General features: G+C 37.1%; 1 protein-coding gene across 6 annotated transcripts in view; it reads left to right on the forward strand.

Moving 5' to 3' along the window:
• The first annotated feature begins 1,509 nt into the window (after nt 1-1,509).
• PWWP3B (PWWP domain containing 3B) overlaps nt 1,510-20,541 on the forward strand; it is a 34,847-nt gene continuing 15,815 nt past the window's right edge. Inside the window, exons 1-3 of one of the 6 annotated variants that reach the window (XM_008973075.3) lie at nt 1,510-1,634; nt 4,221-4,348; nt 10,408-10,533. The gene's annotated coding sequence lies outside the window, so the exon portion shown is untranslated. Of the gene's footprint in view, nt 1,635-4,220; nt 4,349-10,401; nt 10,534-20,541 lie in introns of all 6 variants that reach the window. The other 5 variants (XM_034949910.2, XM_034949908.2, XM_003819662.5 and 2 more) reach the window with 5 other exon arrangements.

Genomic DNA, 20,541 nt, shown 5'->3' on the forward strand with positions numbered 1-20,541 from the left:
ACACTGGGTAGTTATTTTTTCCAATGAAAACGTGCAAATGGTCAAAAGGTACATGAAAAGGTGACTGTAGTTAATAATATGTAATGTATATTTGAAATTTGCTAAGAAGGTAGATCTAAAGCGTTCTCATCTCACACGAAATGGTAACTATGTGAGGTGATGGATATGTTACTTGGCTTGATTGTGGTAATCATTTCACAGTGTACACATATATCAAATCATCACATTACCCATCCTGAATATATATAATTTTTGTCAGTTGTACAAAAAAATCACATTCCAAGACCAAAATAAACAGACATTAATCTGGGAGAGATCAAAGTACTTTGTAGGTAAAAGAGCCTCAGGAGGAGGCACTGACCACCAGTTCCTTTTACTTCTATAAGAGCTAATCAAATTTTTCTTACTTGCCCAATAATGTATTTCTATCCATTTTTGCATTATTATACATTTTGAGGTAATCTCGTGGGTACAAAAAGTTTACAATTGTCATATCTTAAAAATAATGAAGAAAATGTGGTAAAAATAAATTGAATAGCAGATGAAACCAAAATTGTCAGCTTTATTAAGAGGGGAAGATAAATTGCAGGACTTTGCTTGTGAGAGTGAAATGAGACTAACAGAACTCCAGACTTAAGGAAAACTATCCATCAGCCTAGAAGCATATTTCTCTAGTCTAGAAGACGCAGAGAGCCTTCAAGTTACACTGCTTTGAGCTTTCTTCACAGTGAAGTAAATATCAGGAATAGGGAAGGACGTTGGGAATTCTCTGCTTGTGTTCTTTGCCCCTTTCTCTACTTTGTTGTTCATTTCTTTCTTATTGAAATGAAAGAACTAGCTTGGGTATATTTTTGTTTATCTAATCATATGGACAAACAAAAGCACTTGAAAAGCACTCCTAAGTTTGCGGCTGATTTTTTAACTTGGCCTATGGTGATTTTACGCTTAATACATTTTTTTTTTCGATTTCAGTATAATCAGATTTTGTCTGAGGATTTTTCTTTGGAAATGACCTAAGGAAAGAAGTATAAGAAACTTGAATAAAAGGAGAGATATATTATGTCCCAGATTCAGATTCAAAATTGTAAAGAATTAATTCTACCTAAAATAAAGTATTAATTCACTGTAATCCAAATCAAAATACTTAGCGTATTTTTTTTGTGAAGTTTGGCCAGTAGGTCTTAAATTTACCAGAAATAAAGTACAAAAGAGGATCAGAAAAAATATATGTAAGGAACGTTTTAACCACATCTTTATTATATGAAAAAGAGATTTGCTGTTGCTTCTCTTTTTCCATTAAAACACCTATCCTAGGGGGTTGAATGGAAATTGAACAGACATAGGTTACCATTACACTTTAAAGTACTTTAAGAGGAACATTTCTTCCCTTTAACTGTATTTCGGTTTAAGTTGGTCATTTTTCTCCTAAGCGAAGGAAGAACCTCGTGCTTTCCCCATCACGGAGAGGGGGCGGAGCATCCTCTAGGAGCTTGGAAGAAAGCTGCGCCCAGCCAGTCTTCGGGGAGGAGCTGCATTACACACAGGCTTCGGAGGCTTCCGTGGAGAAGCTTGGAGGTAATGGCTGTCGTAAATGCTAGTTATTTTCAGAGAGTTCTCGAAGATTTGGAATAAAGGTGAGAAAAGAAGAGAGTGCTGCTTAGGAATAACGGGAAAGGAGTGTCGTTCTGTGAGGGTCGTTGTTTCTGTGAGGGAATTAATATCTGTGTTTTGTGTTCCTTCAGATTATTTTAAAAGTCCACAGTCGGGGAGGTGGTAATCAACATTACACCTGTGGAAAAATATTCTTAAAGAGGTAGCAAAAGCTAACTTTTTAATAGAGCATTTTATGTTTCCATCAAAAGGCAGTGGTGGCTGAGATAAATGATGAAACAAAACTTGGGAGGTTAATCTTCCTTATTTTGAAAAAGGTTGTAATAGTCTTAAATGAAAAATTAAGTTGTTGGGGATGTTGGTTTTTTATATTACTTTGAATGTGTTGTGTTTCTAACAAATCTTACTGTTTTGGTGGAGTATGTTAGTAATTTAAAGTAATGCATAACTGTGCAAATTCGAGTATCTCTGAGAATTAGTTTGGTTATTTGTCAACGGATACACAATGACTTAATATAATAGCTTTTTAAATAATGTGCAAAATATGATCTTTGTCTGTACTTCTACCTATCTCTCAAGAGAATTGTACAGTCCTATTTGTACTGCAATGGAAAAAATCTAAAAGATCATAACAATAACAGACGTGCATTAGTATAATAAAACACAACAAACAATATACTTAGTAATAAAGGATGCCTGATAAAAAAGGATGTCAGGGGAAAAAGGAGGAAATTTTCCACTTCTTTCTTCCACATTTTACTTAGCATGTAGTTTCTATGTCGGCATAGAAACTGAGATGAGAACTTAAAATCATGGGGAAAAGCTACTTTCCCCAAAATAGCATAAACTCATATATAAACAGGGAAAGGTGTTCAAATATGTGGCTAAATAAATGTAATTTTAAATAGTATATTCAAACATGTATGTGATGAGGAAAAAAATAAAAAGGATTAGACATCAAATGTATGCCGTGAACAACTCAGGGTTTGAGTACTGATGATGTGTATTTTCATCTTTAGATTTTTATGTACTTTTAGATTCTTTTGGAAACGATAATGGAGCTGAAAAGGGAATAATCACTTTTGTTACAGACACTTGAGCAAATAGCCACACACACATTCCATTGTCTTTAGCTGCAGTAGGATTTTTCTATGGGTCTGAGAAGGCTCATTACCTGATTGCTTGTGCTTTTCTTGCAATTCAACTAGTGAGGCTATAGTCCAGACTCTGGTTCAAGCAGAACATATTTATCTTTATACTCCTGAGGAATAATTCGTAAAATGTTTTAAACATATTATGACATAGTCATATACGATAGTATATCTATAATGTTGAATGCTACGCAGCTGTAAAAGGAATGAGTTAACTCTAAATGCAATGATTAGAGTAAATGTCCAAGGTAGTTTCTAAAAATAAGCAAATTGAAGAATGGCCTGTATCATGTAATCCTATTTGTTTACCAAAAAGAATGTGCATGCATTAGTACAGTGTATGCAATAAAAACCTGGAAATATACATGCTACTTTATTAATTGGAGAAATCTGGAAATAATACATGCCACTTTATTAATTGGAGATATAAGTGTTCTTATATCTCCACACATATCTCCAATTAATAGACAGAATATTTTAACCTTCTATGTATTACATTTCCCCATTTTAAAAATTTCATTTTGAAAAGAGCAAGCCTGAATAATTTTCATCATGAGAAAAACATAAAATTTTAGAAATGTGGAAAAAATTTTGTAAAGCAATTCACAAAAAGATGATATGGAAAATAATTATTGATATGGAAAGATGTTCAAATATATTACTGGAGGAATAAAGGGTCTAGTTTCAAAAAGCTTCCACATTGATGAGTCTCTACAGAAAAAAATCTAGAAATATACAGAGCAAACCATTACATTTTGACCATTGTTGTGGAGATTTCCTTTCTTCTTTGGAAATCCAAAAGATGTAGAAAGATATATACAATTTGCATGAGAGATATTATGATGAAAAATATTAAAACGAGAACATTATGATCCCATTTTTGTATAACACATGCACAGAACTCTTAAACTGAGAATGAAAAATTCTAGAAGCCTGAGTGTCTGCAGTTCTGGTTCTGGTCACAAGATGGTGCTTGCCAGGTTTCCTAAGCTTTGTCCAGGCAAATATTTTTATGAAGTGGACAAAGCAATGAAATATGTTTTGTATTAGCCGACTATGAGACAGCATGTAGAGTGTGATTGAAATTCCATTCAAAATATTATAAATATCTAGAAGAAAAATCCCCACCAATAACTGACATGAAGACTCACACAGAAATCATAAAACATGCTGCTACATAGAGTCTGGCCCATAGTAGAAACAAGTCAATTGTTCTTTCCCTTCTCTCTTTTCTCCACCTCATAATTTTCCTGAAGGATATGATTTTAGCATGAACGAAATAACATAACTGACCCAGAGAGCATTTCATATTATAATAACATGAAGGAAAATAGATGGCATCTACATCACAGATGAGATTTTGCCTCATTCCTGTGTTTTGGAATGACAGCCTGTTAGAGTTTAGGTAGGGAAATTTATTTACACCTTTTCCATTTCATTGGTTTGATTCCCTGCCAGCCGAGCCCCAGAAAGACAGGTCAACCACAGAAGTGCTGAGCCAGGTAAAGACCCTGCTGGACAAGCAGCTGGAGTGAGAATCAAGACAGCTGGACCACAGGACCAGACCCAGCAGGATCCATGTAACAGTGAGTAAGACTCTTCCCATTTCACAAAACATTTCACGGTATAAACATGTTGAGAACTTGGAGAACAATGTATTTTGCTTCCGGCTCTAAAGTCATCATAGCATTTTAAATTAAAAGCCACATTTCATGTAAGGATTATGTTAGGTTGAGAATTTGGGGTGTACTTCATTTTGTTTCCTGTTCTACAGCTATCATGTTTGTAATTAAAAGTCATAACTTCTAGTTTTTGGAAAGAATCCATATATTATACCACTATGAAGAAATCATGCAAGAGGCTATGCAGGTGTCTCCCTGAGGCCTGACTCTGTAGTCCTTGACAACTATACTAGGTTGTCATACCATAAACTAGATAACATAGTTATAAAGGTTTCTTAGAACCTGCTTAAGGTCTTACGACCTTCTTGAATCACCTGTACAGTCATGCATGGCTTAACGATGGGGACATATTCTGAGAAATGCTTCAATAGGCGATTTTATCTGAGAACATTATAGAGTGTACTTGCACGAACTTAGATGGTATAGCCTACTACACACTTAGGCTATATGGTATAGCCTATTGCTCCTATACCACAAACCTGTATACCATGTTACTGTACTGAATACTATAAGCAGTTGCAACACAACTGCCTACAGTGGTGAATACTGAATACTGTAGGCAGTTGCAACACAACTGCCTACAACATGGTGCTGTTGTCTCCTAGAATAACAATGCCCTTTTCTGGAATACCCCCTGAAAGACCTGCTCTGTGCCTATTTTACGATTAACATTTTTTTTTCTAAGTTGAAGGAATATACTGAAATAAGATTAAAAAGTATACTAAGTACATAAACCAATAACAGTCATTTATTATCATTATAATAGTATTTGTATATCCAAACATATCTAAATATAGAGAAGTTACAGTAAAAATATGACATAAAAGACAAAAAATGGTATACCTGTATAGGGGAATTACCATGAATGGAGCTTGCAGGACTGGAAGTTACTTTGGGTAAGTCAGTGAGTGAGTGGTGAGTGAAAGTGAAGGCCTAGAACATTATGTATACTACTGTAGCTTGAACACTTAGGCTACACTAAATTTATAAAAAAAAATATTTTTTAATGATAAATTAACCTTAGCTTATGGTAACATTTTACTTTATAAATGTTTAAATTTTTAAATCTTTTAACACTTTTGTAATAATACCTTAAAGCACTAACACATTGTACAGCAGTAAAAAAAATAAAATAAAATAATTTCTTTCTTTATATCCTTGTTCTATAAGCTTTTTTCCTATTTTAAAAAATTTTTTATTTTTTTTCTTTTCAAACTTTTTTTTGTTAAACACCAACACACATATTAGCCTAGGCCTATGCAGGGTCAAGATCGTCAATATCACCGTCCTCCATTTACACATCTCGTCCCACTGGAAGGTCTTCAGGGGCAGTAACACTCATGGTGCTGTTATCTCCTAGAATAACAATGCCCTTTTCTAGAATACCCCCTGAATCAAGACCTGCTCTGTGGCTATTTTATGGTTAGCATTTTTTTTTTCTAAGTAGAAGGAATATACTAAAATAAGATTAAAAAGTATAGTAAGTACATAAACCAATAACAGTCATTTATTATCACTATCAAGTATTAGGTACGTCACATAATTGTATGTGCTATACTTTTATGCCACTATCAGTGTAGTAGGTTGTTTACACCAGCAGCACCACAAACAGGTGAGTCATGAATTGTGCTTCAGTGTTACAATGGCTGTGACCGACATCACTAGGCAACAGGAATTTTGCAGCTTTATTATAATCTTACAGGAACATCGTCATATATGCAGTTTGTCATTGACTGAAATGTCACTATGCACGACATGACTATATTCTCTTAAATAATATTTTGTAGTGGTTTAACAAACTTAATTCTTTCCCAGCAACCATCACAAATCCGTGCCTCATAACATTGTGCTGTCAGTGAGATTGTTGATGCTGAGCCTCATTGTGTCCATGAGCTCTCCTTTGGTTGCCTTGGATAGACAGGGCAGTAGTGGCAGCTTAGAAAAGATTAGAACCCAGCATTCACTTACGATAACTCAGAGGGTTGCAAAAGGCCAAATTATCCAAGAACAAAAACAATGTCCCCGATACTGCCAAAGCTCCTCCCACACAATTCCTTTTTTATTACACAACAGAGAAAATAACGATGGGATATTGGGTTTGTGTTATAATACTTATCTTTTTTGTACCCCCCCAAATATATTCCACACATATAACCCCACCTATCTGATACCCATTGTTCGTTCTTCTGACTTGTGTCTTGTCTATATTCTCATCGTCTACCTTCATCCTACTTAGGAAAGTAAATTTTTTATCTGATCTCTTTTCTTCTTTGCCATGTTTTAATGCAATCCAATTATCACCCATTGAAAATACTTTATTCAAGCTACTTTGTGAAGGTTCAGGGGGATAAAAGAGGCTACAACAGACCAGAACCATTTACTATCCCCAGATAAATAGAATGAGGCTTCTTAAAAAACAAAAACAAACAAAAAACAGCTTTTCTAGACAACTAAGTAGCTAAAACTCTTTTTATTATTGTATTTTTAAATATATTAATGGCTTAATATTTAATATTTGGACAATCTAGGTTAATATAGAGATACAGGTGACCCATGCATCCTTGCTGACTATGCTCTCTAGGATATGGGAGATGACAACCTAGCATTGTTGTCAAGGATTGGACAGTTTTTCTCCGCTGAGCTAATAAAGGTTTCAAACCCACACTGTCTGATTTTTTGGCTGTCTGAAAAATTCAGAAACATAACCATGTCATAATGCCTTGGTGATAAACTCTTACAAGCTAAACATTGGGTCCTGCCAACAGAAATCCATATCTCACCAAAGAACTCTGTGTCATTTTAAAGTTGCTTACCAGGAAAATTTTGACCCAGGCTGACCCTTCTGTTATGAGTCTCTGGAAGAATGATGGCTTCTTTCTTTAGAGTCCCCAACGCAGACAGTTTTCTTTTATTCCATTTGATCATTACAGGAAGAGATGTGTCAAATGCAGCTCTGTGTCTCTAACCTGAATAGCGAGAATGTGGCAGGAGATGTGTTTACCCACTCACTGTGATAACAAATGGGGTTGTGAGGGCCTCACCAACTTTACCTAGTTTTATGATTTTTTATAACATTATCTTAAGAGACCTAAACCTCAGAATCATTATCCATTAGCAATGTGTAGGCTCTAATGCTTCCTGGGAAACAACACCTGAACATTAAAGGCAATAAAAATCTAAATTTAAATCTTAATTTTGTGAATATTTTGTGAATAAAAAAGCTCAGCAAAAGAGGATAAAAATGCAACTTTCCCATACTGAATTGGCAGCTGCAAACTGCAAAGCACAGGAGCAAGGAATTGCCAATTGTTAATGAGGGTAGAATGAAAATGGCAATTCTCTGTATAACGAATGATTTTCAGCCCCTGTCCAGGAATCACCATATCTGAAAGGGAAGCTGCTGCCAGGCCCGTATAACACAAAAGAGACTTCTCATAACTGATCTAAGGCCAAGTTAATGCCATCATGCAGATACGGTCAGTGCAAAAGCATAGTGCAGGCTGGGAGCGGTGGCTCACACCTTGTAATCTTAGCATTTTGGGAGGCCGAGGCAGGCAGATCACCTGAAGTCAGGAGTTTTAGACCAGCCTGGCCAACATGGTGAAACCCCATCTCTACTAAAAGTACAAAAATTAGCTGGGTGTGGTGGCACATGCCTGTAATCCCAGCTACTCAGGAGGCTGAGGCAGGAGACTCACTTGAACCCAGGAGGCAGAGTGAGCTGAGATCGTGCCACTGCACTACAGCCTGAGCGACAGAGCAAGACTCTGTCTCAAAAAAAAAAAAAAAAGAAGAGGAAAAAAGCATAGTGCATGAAAATACTTTTTAATTTGTGTGGGAATGTAGATGGATGTAAGAGATAGAAGTCAAGGATAGTAAGCATGGTAGTTGCTGAAGATGGTTGTAGTTCACCAATATGTTCACCATCAGAGACATGAGACTAAGCAACACTCATGCTGGGGTTATTTCTTTTTTTTTTTTTTTTTTTTTGAGACGGAGTCTTGCTCTGTCGCCCAGGCTGTAGTGCACTGGCGCGATCTCGGCTCACTGCAAGCTCCGCCTCCCGGGTTCACGCCATTCTCCTGCCTCAGCCTCCGGAGTAGCTGGGACTCCAGGCGCCAGCCACCGCGCCCTGCTGATTTTTTGTATTTTTAGTAGAGACGGGGTTTCACCGTGTTAGCCAGGATGGTCTCGATCTCCTGACCTCGTGATCCGCCCACCTCGGCCTCCCAAAGTGCTGGTATTACCGGTGTGAGCCACCGTGCCCGGCCACGCTGGGGTTATATTCACCAATTTCCTCACAGTTTGAATGTGAGCGACATCATCTTTGGTTCTACCAAAGAAACAGGATTCCAAGCCCAGGAGGGAGTGAATAGTGGTGGAAAGAGGGCATACCTCCTGTTTTGGAGTCAGACTTTGGCTCCGATTTTGTCTCACCCTCTTCCTAGCTTTGTGACCGTGGCATTAGCAAGAGTGCCCTTGTTTCCTGGATCTCTATTAGTTGTATCATTTATTTGCTTCTTAGTCAATTTAGGTAGAAAAATGCCATCTTATTGCTGTTTTATATTTGCATCTCTTTGATTATTAGGGAAGGTGAATATCTTTTATGTATTAGTTTTAATCTTTATTTTGAATATTTGGGTTTTGAGGAGTCCCGATATATAGCACCTCCCTTTCTCCACTGAACAAACTGGATAGATAGATATAAAACAAATGGAGTTGCAGATGGAAGCCAAAATGTCAACATTACAACAGTACAAGAGGAAGAGGAAGTTGCGGGGTATTGATTATTGTGAGAATCAAATGGGCTTATATATTAACTATTATTTTATTTTATTTTTTTTGAGATGGAGTCTTATTCTGTTGCCCAGGCTAGAGTGCAGTGGCGCGATCTCAGCTCACTGCAACCTCCACCTCCCGGGTTCAAGTCATTCTCCCACCTCAGCCCTCTGATTAGCTGGGATTACAGGCACCCACCAACACGCCTGGATAATTTTTGTATTTTTAGTAGAGATGGGGTTTCATCATGTTGGCCAGGCTGGTCTCGAACCGCTGGCCTCAAATGATCTGCCCACCTCGGCCTTCCAAAGTGCTGGGATTACAGGCTTGATAACAGAACTCCAAATTTAAGCAAACCTACCAAAATAGCCTAGAGGTTTGTAGCTGTACAGGAAGGGACAGAGATTCCTGTGGTGGCACCATATGAGCTTGCCCTCAAGGAAGTAAATATTAGGAGTGGGGAAAAATTATACTCTCAGAACATTGTGAATTGTCTATTTATATCTTTTGCCCATTTTTACTCTGCCATTTATTTCTTATTAATATGTAAGAACTACTTTAGTGATATTTTTGCGTTGAAAACAGTTTTGTCAATTTTGTTCTTATATTTTCAAATTTGGTTTATTGTGTTTTTGCCAATAAGAATTTTTTTGTTTCCAATTTCAGGATATTCAGATACCTACATATCTCTTTAAGGATTTTGGTTGATGTTTTATGTTTAGAAATGACTTTAGTTGAAAAAAACGATGAAACTTTCTGAAAGATGAATGAGAAGACCTGAATAAAAAGAGAGATATACATCATGTGCCAGGGCCAGAAGAATTAAAATATCAGGGAATTGTTTATCCACAAAATAATGTATTAATTCATTGCAGTACAAATAAGGATGTAGAGGGGCTTTTTAATAGAGTTTGACCAGTCAGATCTTGAAATCGTTTTTAGAAATAAGTTGCCAAAGTAGGCAAGAAAAATATGTAAAAGATGTTCTTTACTGAGTCTTTATTATATGGTAAAGGCATTTCTACCTTTTGTTTTTCCCAGAAAATCACCCACTCTTGTAGTTTGAATGTAAATTAAACAGACACATGTTGCCATTCCGCTTTCAACTGCTTTAAAAATGATAATCTTTTCGCTTTAAGGGAATTGCAGTTTAACTTGGTGATTCTCTTCCCTTTGAGGGAAAGGTCCCCTTGCTATTCCCGTCACTGGGAGGGGGCGGAGCCTCGTCGGAGCCGCTCGGGAGCTGTACCCGGCCAGTATTGGGGGAGGGGCAGCATTTCAAGAGGCTGCAGCTGACAAGAAGCTTCAAGGTAATGGCTGTCTTAAAGCCAGTTATTTTCTGGGAATTTCTTCGGGCCTTGGTGTTAAAGTAAAAAAAAGGAAAGAAAAGAAATAGAGATTGTTGCCTGAGAGAGGTGGGAATGGAATGGTTTTGTTTGAACAGCTGTTATTGGAACGGAATTAATCCTCTGAATTTTTGTTTCGCCCGATATTTTTAAAGTCCTCCGTGTGGGAATGGGCGATCAAATTACAGTTTCTAAATTAAGACTTCGGTGAGACGTGCTGTTCGTGTTAATTTTTTACGTGGCACTACATATTTCTATCTTTGTTACAGATTTTATTATATTTTGACTTAAACACATTATTCTACACAAAAAATGATAGAAAAATGTAAACACACAAAGAGAATGACATATAGGGACACAAATATAAATGTACATGAACATGGAAAGGGATTCAGATATGCCGTCGAGTGGTAACACTTGTAAAGATGTATATTCGTTTTCCTTAGGAAGGGAACTAGACTCCCGAGTTAACAGTCAGCATCTCTGAGTGTTCATCTCTGAGTGTTCAGATTATGGAAGTTTTTTTAAAATCTATTTTTCACTACTTTCAGCATTTTTAGAATTGTTTCCATTTGTGCTTGTTTTCATAATAAGAGCAAAATAAAGCCAAAACAGTATACCCATTTTGTTTCAAATACATAAACACACATAGACACCACAGACACGCTCCCATACTCCCTTGTCTTTTGTGAATAGTGGAATTTTTCCTGGACCTGATCAAGTGGGTAGCCTGGTTGCTGTGTCAACCACAGCCTTGCATGTGTCCTCCCTGCAGCCCGCTCTTTCAGTCCACAGGTACAGCCATGGTCAGCAAGAACCACTTTTCTATATCATCTAAGTTTAAGAGTGAGAAACGGATAGGATTTGGTTTATTTCTATGAACAGTTTTAAAAGTATTATGTACTATGGTGCATCCATACAATGGCACGTTATATAGCTGACAAATGAAAGTATGAACTTGTAGTGACTTGAAAAGGTGTCTGAGAAGTAAAAAGAGCAAACTGCAGAATGGTAAGCACCATATTATGTCATTTAAACATAAAAGACTACATTAATACATGTGTAACCAAATCAGAAAAAATATAAACCAGCCTGCTAATGGAATTATTTGTGCAGTTGAAGAGATAGGGCAGGCTTTACTATCACTATTTTTGAAAAATTCTTAATACGTATTTAGCCTTTTTTAAAAACAAAATCAGAAAAAAGATTGAGGTAAAATGTTGCAAAGTTGGGGGAAAATTGCATTTGAAGTGATTCACTAAAAAATCACATTGAAAACACTTAGTAGTATGCAAAAATGTTTAAACCATGAGCTTAAGCAGGACAAAAAGCTGATTTGAAATAATATGCATTCATACGTTTATGTAAAGAAAAAATATGGAAAGATATACAGGAAATAATATCTTTCCAGAATTATACTTTCTTTTTATATATCTTTCTCATATTTTCAATTTTCAGTAACCATGCAATTATTTTTCTGCAATCCAACCATTGGAGGTGAAGAGATTCGGATTCCATTTTTTAAGTAATGCATAACAAAACTAAATTTGAGGATGGTATATTCTAGAAGCCTGAGAAAGCTGCTTGCTGGCAGGATGTAGTTCCCACCGTTCTCCCACAAGGATGTTGTAGTAACAGTTCTGTTTCTCGTCACAAGATGGTGCTTGCAAGATATCCTAAATTTTCTCCAGACAACTATTTTTATGAAGTGAGCAAACAAAACAATGAAATGTATTTTATTATCAGACTATGTGACAGCATGTAGAGTGTGATTCAAATTCCACTCAAAAAATTGTATATGTCTAAAAGAAAAACCCCACCCAAGAACTGATGTGAAGCCTCAAACAGAAATCATTAAAAATGCTGCTACATAGTCTGCCCCATATTAGACACAAGTCAATTGTCCTTTCCCTTCTCTCCTTTCTCCACCTTGTAATTTTCCTGAATGATATTATTTTAGCATGAGCCAAATAACATAACTGACAAAGAGAGCATTTCATATTATAAGAACATGAAGTGAAAATAGATGGCATCTACATCACAGATGAGATTTCCCCTCATTCCTGTGTTTTGGAATGACATGCCTGTTAAAGTTTAGGCAGGGAAATTTATTTACACCTTTTCCATTTCGTTGGTTTGATTCTCTGCCTTTATCAGAGATGCACTTGGCATGGGAAATCTGCATGTGATGCCAGGTGAGCCTCTGAAAACAGTGGAACCACAAAAGTGCCAAGCAGGGTAAGGGCCCTGCCAGACAAGCAGTTGGAGTAAGAATTAACACAGCTGGATCTTAGCGCCAGACCCACTACTATCTGTGTGACAGTGGGTAAGGCTTTTCCCATTTCACAAAGCATTTCATGGTAAAAACATTCTAAGTTGAGAATATGGGATACAACTGATTTCACTCTCGCTCAGTAGCCATAACATTTTAAACTAAAAGCCACAGATTCTAATGTTGGGAAAGAATTATATATGCTAAACTCCTGTAGGAAAAGTATGCAAACAGTCATAATGATGTCTAATTATGGAAGACTTGGATGCCCCAGCCATCTGCCTGACTCTCACGAAATCCTTAAAAACAATCCTTTCCAATGGGTGGCCGTGGCAGCCATTATGAATCTCTGACTTCTAAGTTTTTTCTCTTAACAAGGTCGTTGCTGTCTGGATTAGTCCAGGGGATGCAGACCCCCAGTATCTGTGTCTGGCTGCCTTGGGTATACAGGGCAGCACCGTTAGCTTAGAAGAGTCTAAAAAGAATTCCCCTAGAATAAGCCTTGAGAGACTCCAAAGTACAAAAATATTCATTAATAGGAATAGTGTCCCCAACATATTCCCCAGCTTTCCCTGGGCATCTCTCACCACCCTCTCATACACACGTATATTCATTCCTTAGATGTAATAACTATAATAAGGGCTACAAACTGGGGCATTATAGAACTACTCTTCTTTTCTTAGATTTTTAAATATTTCCCCCCCAACCACAATATGTTTATTTGTCTTGTGCCCAGTATTTGTTCATCTTTTGTCTTCTCCATTTCCATTGTCCATCTTCCTACTCCTTTGAGAGAAGAAATCCGTTTGCTTATTCTCTTTTTTCTTTGCCTTTCCTTTAAATGTATACCCTCTAGTATTGCCTATTTGAAATTACTTATTCAAGCTTCCTTGTGAGTTTTCAGGGAGGCATGAACAAGCTACAGAAGAAGAAAACTCTTTAGTAGCCCTAAGGCAATAGAGGCCTCTAAAACCACTAGTTTTCTGGTTAAACCAGACAAACGCAGACCAGTGACCTAAGAATTTTTGTTAGATGATTGAAAGTTCACTGACTGATTTCTAACCTATATCCAGATAATAATTCAGATCTATGGTCTATTTGAAACCTTTTTTCTTGTCCCCTTCTTTTCTATGTCTATATCGACCTCTTGCTTCACACTTAAATTTTCACTGAACTTTAAAAAATTATTCTAACCTTGTAATATATTTTGATATCTGGTAGCACTAGTTGTTCCTCCAGTCCACTAATAAAGTCAGAACTAGGTCCTAAACCCATGTCTCTATATCTGTTTGTGAATTTGGAATATGTAAAAACTTTGCCATAATACTTGCCTGAGGAACTCTGAGGTTTAGATATTGGATCTTCAACAGTGTCTCATATCTCCTTACTAAAGAACTGATAAGTACCTTTATTTAGAGTGGTGGTGTGTCCAGAGTTGTTTCCTTCCGATGGGTTCTTGGTCTCACTGACTTCAAGAATGAAGCTGTGGACCTTCGCAGTGAGTGTTACAGCTCTTAAAGGTGGCACGGACCCAAAGAGTGAGCAGCAGCAAGACTTATTGTGAAGAGTGAAAGAATAAAGCTTCCACAGCGTGGAAGGGGACCCGAGTGGGTTGCCACTGCTGGCTGGGGGTGGCCAGCTTTTATTCCCTTATTTGTCCCCGCCCACGTCGTGCTGATTGGTCCATTTTACACAGCGCTGATTGGTCCATTTTACAGAGTGCTGATTGGTCCATTTTACAGAGTGCTGATTGGTGCGTTTACAATACTTTAGCTAGACACAGAGCACTGATTGGTGCATTTTTACAGAGTGCTGATTGGTGCATTTACAATCCTCTAGCTAGACACAGAGCGTTGATTGGTGCATTTACAATCCTCTAGCTAGACAGAAAAGTTCTCCAAGTCCCCACTCGACCCAGGAAGTCCAGCTGGCTTCATCTCTCAGTGGCAGGAATAATTTTTGTCCTGTCCTGGTTTTTTTTCTATGGGTGTCTCAGAGAATGGTGGGATTAAGGGAGGACTCCTTTTTTCTTTAAATTCCCCAGGGCAAACCCCAGATGGGTCTTCCTTCTTGCTTGTTTATGCCAGGAAGAACTCTGAAGTTTACTCTGTCTACTGGAACATGCAGAGTGCAGTAGAGGTTTATTCGTCTATGCACTGTAATGATGGGGTTGTGAGGTCCTCGTCAAACTTGTTTCCATTTTATTCCTTTAAAAAATGTTTCCCATTCCATCATCCTGTGTCTTGACTCCTAATAATTTTGTTTATTGGCATGTGTAAGTTTTGCCTGGGAATATCTACACATTGCCTGGGAAGTATAAAATCTCCAATGTGGCAGGTTTATCCCTTTGTCCCTCTAAGTCACTAGTTGGTAATTTTTCTTTTTATTCATATACATTTTACCAGGGATTATGGAGTCTCTTTGACCCTGGCAGTGAATCACTAAATCTGGCTTACCTTTTTCTATACTTGGGTTGATCATTATTACTAAGGTTTTCCTGATGTTCTTCCTCTTCAGGTGGGCTGATATTCAGTCAGTTGACATTAATAGGATTGAACTCTTTTTTTGCAGTGAGATTCAGTTGTTACTTGTCTGTGCTTCTGCCTTGGGGGGCATTGAATATTTTGAATATCTATGAAATGTCTAAGATTCCTTGCTTTACCAATGTCTGTGGCCTCCTCATTGTCTTTGGGAGTGTTCTAACTGGACTGTTTATAGTTGTTATATGGACCTTATGCACTAAAATAATGACATTTATTTATTCTATGACCACTGTGTTTCCCTGTCATACGTTACTCAGCTTCTGCTTTTAACTGGGTACATATTCTTAACTATATCATTATCTCCAGATTGTAGCATTTTGTTTTCTACTTCTTTCTTCCTCCCTATTTCCTTCCTTCCTTCCCTCCTCTCTTTCCACTCATATGGTTTAGTGGCATGTGAGAACTTCAGTGTGGTTAGAGACTCTGCCAATGGGGATAAATTTCATGTACTGTACAATGCTGATGTCATCTGGTTTCTTGACATATGTCCTGTACTAACTCTCAATGAAAGAGATAATTAATGAAGACATGTGTTTTAACAAAGTTATATAACTGCATCAAAAGTCACGTGTTGTAGGTGCCCCCCCATGTTTTAAAGCAATTCAGAAGTACAAGTTAATAAAAATTAATAAAAGAGATCAAAATAATTTACATTTTTAACATATTATTTCTACACTACAGAGGGTATTTTTAAACATATCTTGTGGAACCCACAGCCTTCTTTGGCAATCATTGATTCAAAGTACAAATCAAAATCCCTATATGTATCCGGATTACTCTCACAGTAAAATACAAATGTCTTATATTGGTCGTATTCTGATTGAATGACTTTTTAAGACCCGGGTTTAAAGAGCTATAGTTTACATAGAGTTAAATTCACTCTTTTAGATGTACAGTTTGAAGAGCTTTGAGAAAAATATACCATCATGTAACTACCAATACAGAAAGCTGTATAACCTTTCCTTTACTCCAAAATGTTGCCTCCTGCCCCATTGTAGTCAATCCATATCTCTGTCAGTTCCTGACAACCACTGATTTGATTTCTGTCCCTATAGTTTTTCATTTTCCAGAATGTCATACAAATGGAATCATAAAGTATATAGCCTTTTACTTCTGGCTTCTTTCACTTAGCATATTTTTAAATTTTTCACCAATGTTGTTGCATATATCAGTAATTTATTCCTTAATGTAGCTGAGAGGTATTCTATCATATGGATGTTCTGCAATTTGAGTATCCAATTACCAGTAGATTTGTAGTTTTTGGCAATTATGATTAAAGTTGTTAAACATTCTAGAATAGGTCTTTGTGTATACATAAGTTTTCATTTCTCTTGAGTAAATACTTAGGAATGGGATTTCTTGGTTTTATGGTAGGTGTGTGCTTAACTACATTAGAAATTGTCAAACTGTTTTCTAAAGTAGCTGTGACATTTTGCATTTCCACCAGCAATGTATGAGAGTTCCAGTTGATACACATCATTGCTAGAAGTCGATACTATCTGTATTTTATTTTATTTTTAATATTAGCTATTCCTTTTTTTAACTTTGAACCTTTTTTTAAAATTTTATTATTATTATACTTTTAAGTTTAGAGTACATGTGCACAACGTGCAGGTTTGTTACATATGTATACATGTGCCATGTTGGTGTGCTGCAACCATTAACTCATCATTTAGCATTAGGTATATCTCCTAATGCTATCCCTCTCCCTTCCCCCCACCACACAACAGTCCCCGCTGTGTGATGTTCCCCTTTCTGTGTCCATGTGTTCTCATTGTTCAATTCCCACCTATGAGTGAGAACATGCAGTGTTTGGTTTTTGTCCTTGGGATAGTTTACTGAGAATGATGGTTTCCAGTTTCATCCATGTCCCTACAAAGGACATGAACTCATCATTTTTTATGGCTGCATAGTATTCCATGGTGTACATGTGCCACATTTTCTTAATGCAGTCTATCATTGTTGGACATTTAGGTTGGTTTCAAGTCTTTGCTATTGTGAATAGTGCCACTATAAACATACATGTGCGTGTGTCTTTATAGCAGCATGATTTATAGTCCTTTGGGTATATACCCAGTAATGGGATGGCTGGGTCAAATGGTATTTCTAGTTCTAGATCCCTGAGGAATCACCACACTGACTTCCACAATGGTTGAACTAGTTTACAGTCCCACCAACAGTGTAAAACTGTTCCTATTTCTCCACATCCTCTCCAGCACCTGTTGTTTCCTGACTTTTTAATGATTGCCTTTCTAACTGGTATGAGATGGTATCTCATTGTGGTTTTGATTTGCATTTCTCTGATGGCCAGTAATGATGAGCATTTTTTCATGTGTTTTTTGGCTGCATAAATGTCTTCTTTTGAGAAGTGTCTGTTCATATCATTCACTGACTTTTTGATGGGGTTGTTTGTTTTTTTCTTGTAAATTTGTTTGAGTTCATTGTAGATTCTGGATATTAGCCCTTTGTCAGATGAGTAGATCGCAAAAATTTTCTCCCATTTTGTAGGTTGCCTGTTCACTCTGATGGTAGTTTCTTTTGCTGTACAGAAGCTCTTTAGTTGAATTAGATCCCATTTGTCAATTTTGGCTTTTGTTGCCATTGCTTTTGGTGTTTTAGATGTGAAGTCCTTGCCCATGCCTATGTCCTGAATGGTATTGCCTAGGTTTTCTTCTAGGGTTTTTATGGTTTTAGGTCTAACATGTAAGTCTTTAATCCATCTTGAATTAATTTTAGTATAAGGTGTAAGGAAGGGATCCAGTTTCAGCTTTCTACATATGGCTAGCCAGTTTTCCCAGCACTGTTTATTAAATAGGGAATCGTTTCCCCATTGCTTGTTTTTCTCAGGTTTGTCAAAGATCAGATAGTTGTAGATATGCGGCATTATTTCTGAGGCCTCTGTTCTGTTCCATTGGTCTATATCTCTGTTTTGGTACCAGTACCATGCTGTTTTGGTTACCGTAGCCTTGTAGTATAGTTTGAAGTCAGGTGGCGTGATGCCTCCAGCTTTGTTCTTTTGGCTTAGGATTGACTTGGTGATGCAGGCTCTTTTTTGGTTCCATATGAACTTTAAAGTAGTTTTTTCCAATTCTGTGAAGAAAGTCATTGGTAGCTTGATGGGGATGGCATTGAATCTATAAATTACCTTGGGCAGTATGGCCATTTTCACGATATTGATTCTTCCTACCCATGAGCATGGAATGTTCTTCCATTTGTTTGTATCCTCTTTTATTTCATTGAGCAGTGGTTTGTAGTTCTCCTTGAAGAGGTCCTTCACAACCCTTGTAAGTTGGATTCCTAGGTATTTTATTCTCTTTGAAGCAATTGTGAATGGGAGTTCACTCATGATTTGGCTCTCTGTTTGTCTGTTATTGGTGTATAAGAATGCTTGTGACTTTTTCACATTGATTTTGTATCCTGAGACTTTGGTGAAGTTGCTTATCAGCTTGAGGAGATTTTGGGCTGAGACGATGGGGTTTTCTAGATATACAATCATGTCATCTGCAAATAGGGACAATTTGACTTCCTCTTTTCCTAATTGAATACTCTTTATTTCCTTCTCCTACCTGATTTCCCTGGCCAGGACTTCCAACACTATGTTGAATAAGAGTGGTGAGAGAGGGCATCCCTTTCTTGTGCCAGTTTTCAAAGGGAATGCTTCCAGTTTTTGCCCATTCAGTATGATATTGGCTGTGGGTTTGTCATAGATAGCTCTTATTATTTTGAGATACATCCCATCAGTACCTAATTTATTGAGAGTTTTTAGCATGAAGGGTTGTTGAATTTTGTCAAAGGCCTTTTCTGCATCTATTGAGATAATCATGTGGTTTTTGTCCTTGGTTCTGTTTATATGTTGGATTACATTTATTGATTTGTGTATGTTGAACCATCCTTGCATCCCAGGGATGAAGCCCACTTGATCATGGTGGATAAGCTTTTTGATGGGCTGCTGGATCCGATTTGCCAGTATTTTATTGAGGATTTTTGCATCAATGTTCATCAAGGATATTGGTCTAAAATTGTCTTTTTTGGTTGTGTCTCTGCCAGTCTTTGGTATCAGGATGATGCTGGCCTCATAAAATGAGTTAGGGAGGATTCCCTCTTTTTCTATTGATTGGAATAGTTTCAGAAGGAATGGTACCACCTCCTTTTTGTACCTCTGTTAGAATTTGGCTGTGAATCCATCAGGTCCTGGACTTTTTTTGGTTGGTAAGCTATTGATTATTGCCTCAATTTCAGCTCCTGTTATTGGTCTATTCAGAGATTCAACTTCTTCCTGGTTTACTCTTGGGAGGATGTATGTGTCGAGGAATTTATCCATTTCTTCTAGATTTTCTAGTTTATTTGCATAGAGGTGTTTATAGTATTCTCTGATGGTAGTTTGTATTTCTGTGGGATGGGTGGTGATATCCCCTTTATCATTTTTTATTACATCTGTTTGATTCTTCTCTTTTTTCTTTTTTATTAGTCTTGCTAGCAGTCTATCAATTTTGTTGATCTTTTCAAAAAACCAGCTCCTGGATTCATTGATTTTTTGAAGGGTTTTTTGTGTCTCTATTTCCTTCAGTTCTGCTCTGATCTTAGTTATTTCTTGCCTTCTGCTAGCTTTTGAATGTGTTTGCTCTTGCTTTTCTAGTTCTTTTAATTGTGATGTTAGGTTGTCAATTTTAGATCTTTCCTGCTTTCTCTTGTGGGCATTTAGTGCTATAAATTTCCCTCTACACACTGCTTTGAATGTGTCCCAGAGATTCCGGTATGTTGTGTCTTTGTTCTCGTTGGTTTCAAAGAACATCTTTATTTCTTCCTTCATTTCATTATGTACCCAGTAGTCATTCAGGAGCAGGTTGTTCAGTTTCCATGTAGTTGAGTGGTTTTGAGTGAGTTTCTTAATCCTGAGTTCTAGTTTGATTGCACTGTGGTCTGAGAGACAGTTTGTTATAATTTCTGTTCTTTTCCATTTGCTGAGGAGTGCTTTACTTCCAACTATGTGGTCAGTTTTGGAGTGGGTGTGATGTGCTGAATAGAATGTATATTTTGTTGATTTAGGGTGGAGAGTTCTGTAGATGTCTATTAGGTCCGCTTGGTGCAGAGCTGAGTTCAATTCCTGGATATTGTTAACTTTCTGTCTCATTGATCTGTCTAATGTTGAGAGTGGGG

Source organism: Pan paniscus, chromosome X, assembly GCF_029289425.2.
Source record: "Pan paniscus chromosome X, NHGRI_mPanPan1-v2.0_pri, whole genome shotgun sequence".
Taxonomy (NCBI): domain Eukaryota; kingdom Metazoa; phylum Chordata; class Mammalia; order Primates; family Hominidae; genus Pan; species Pan paniscus.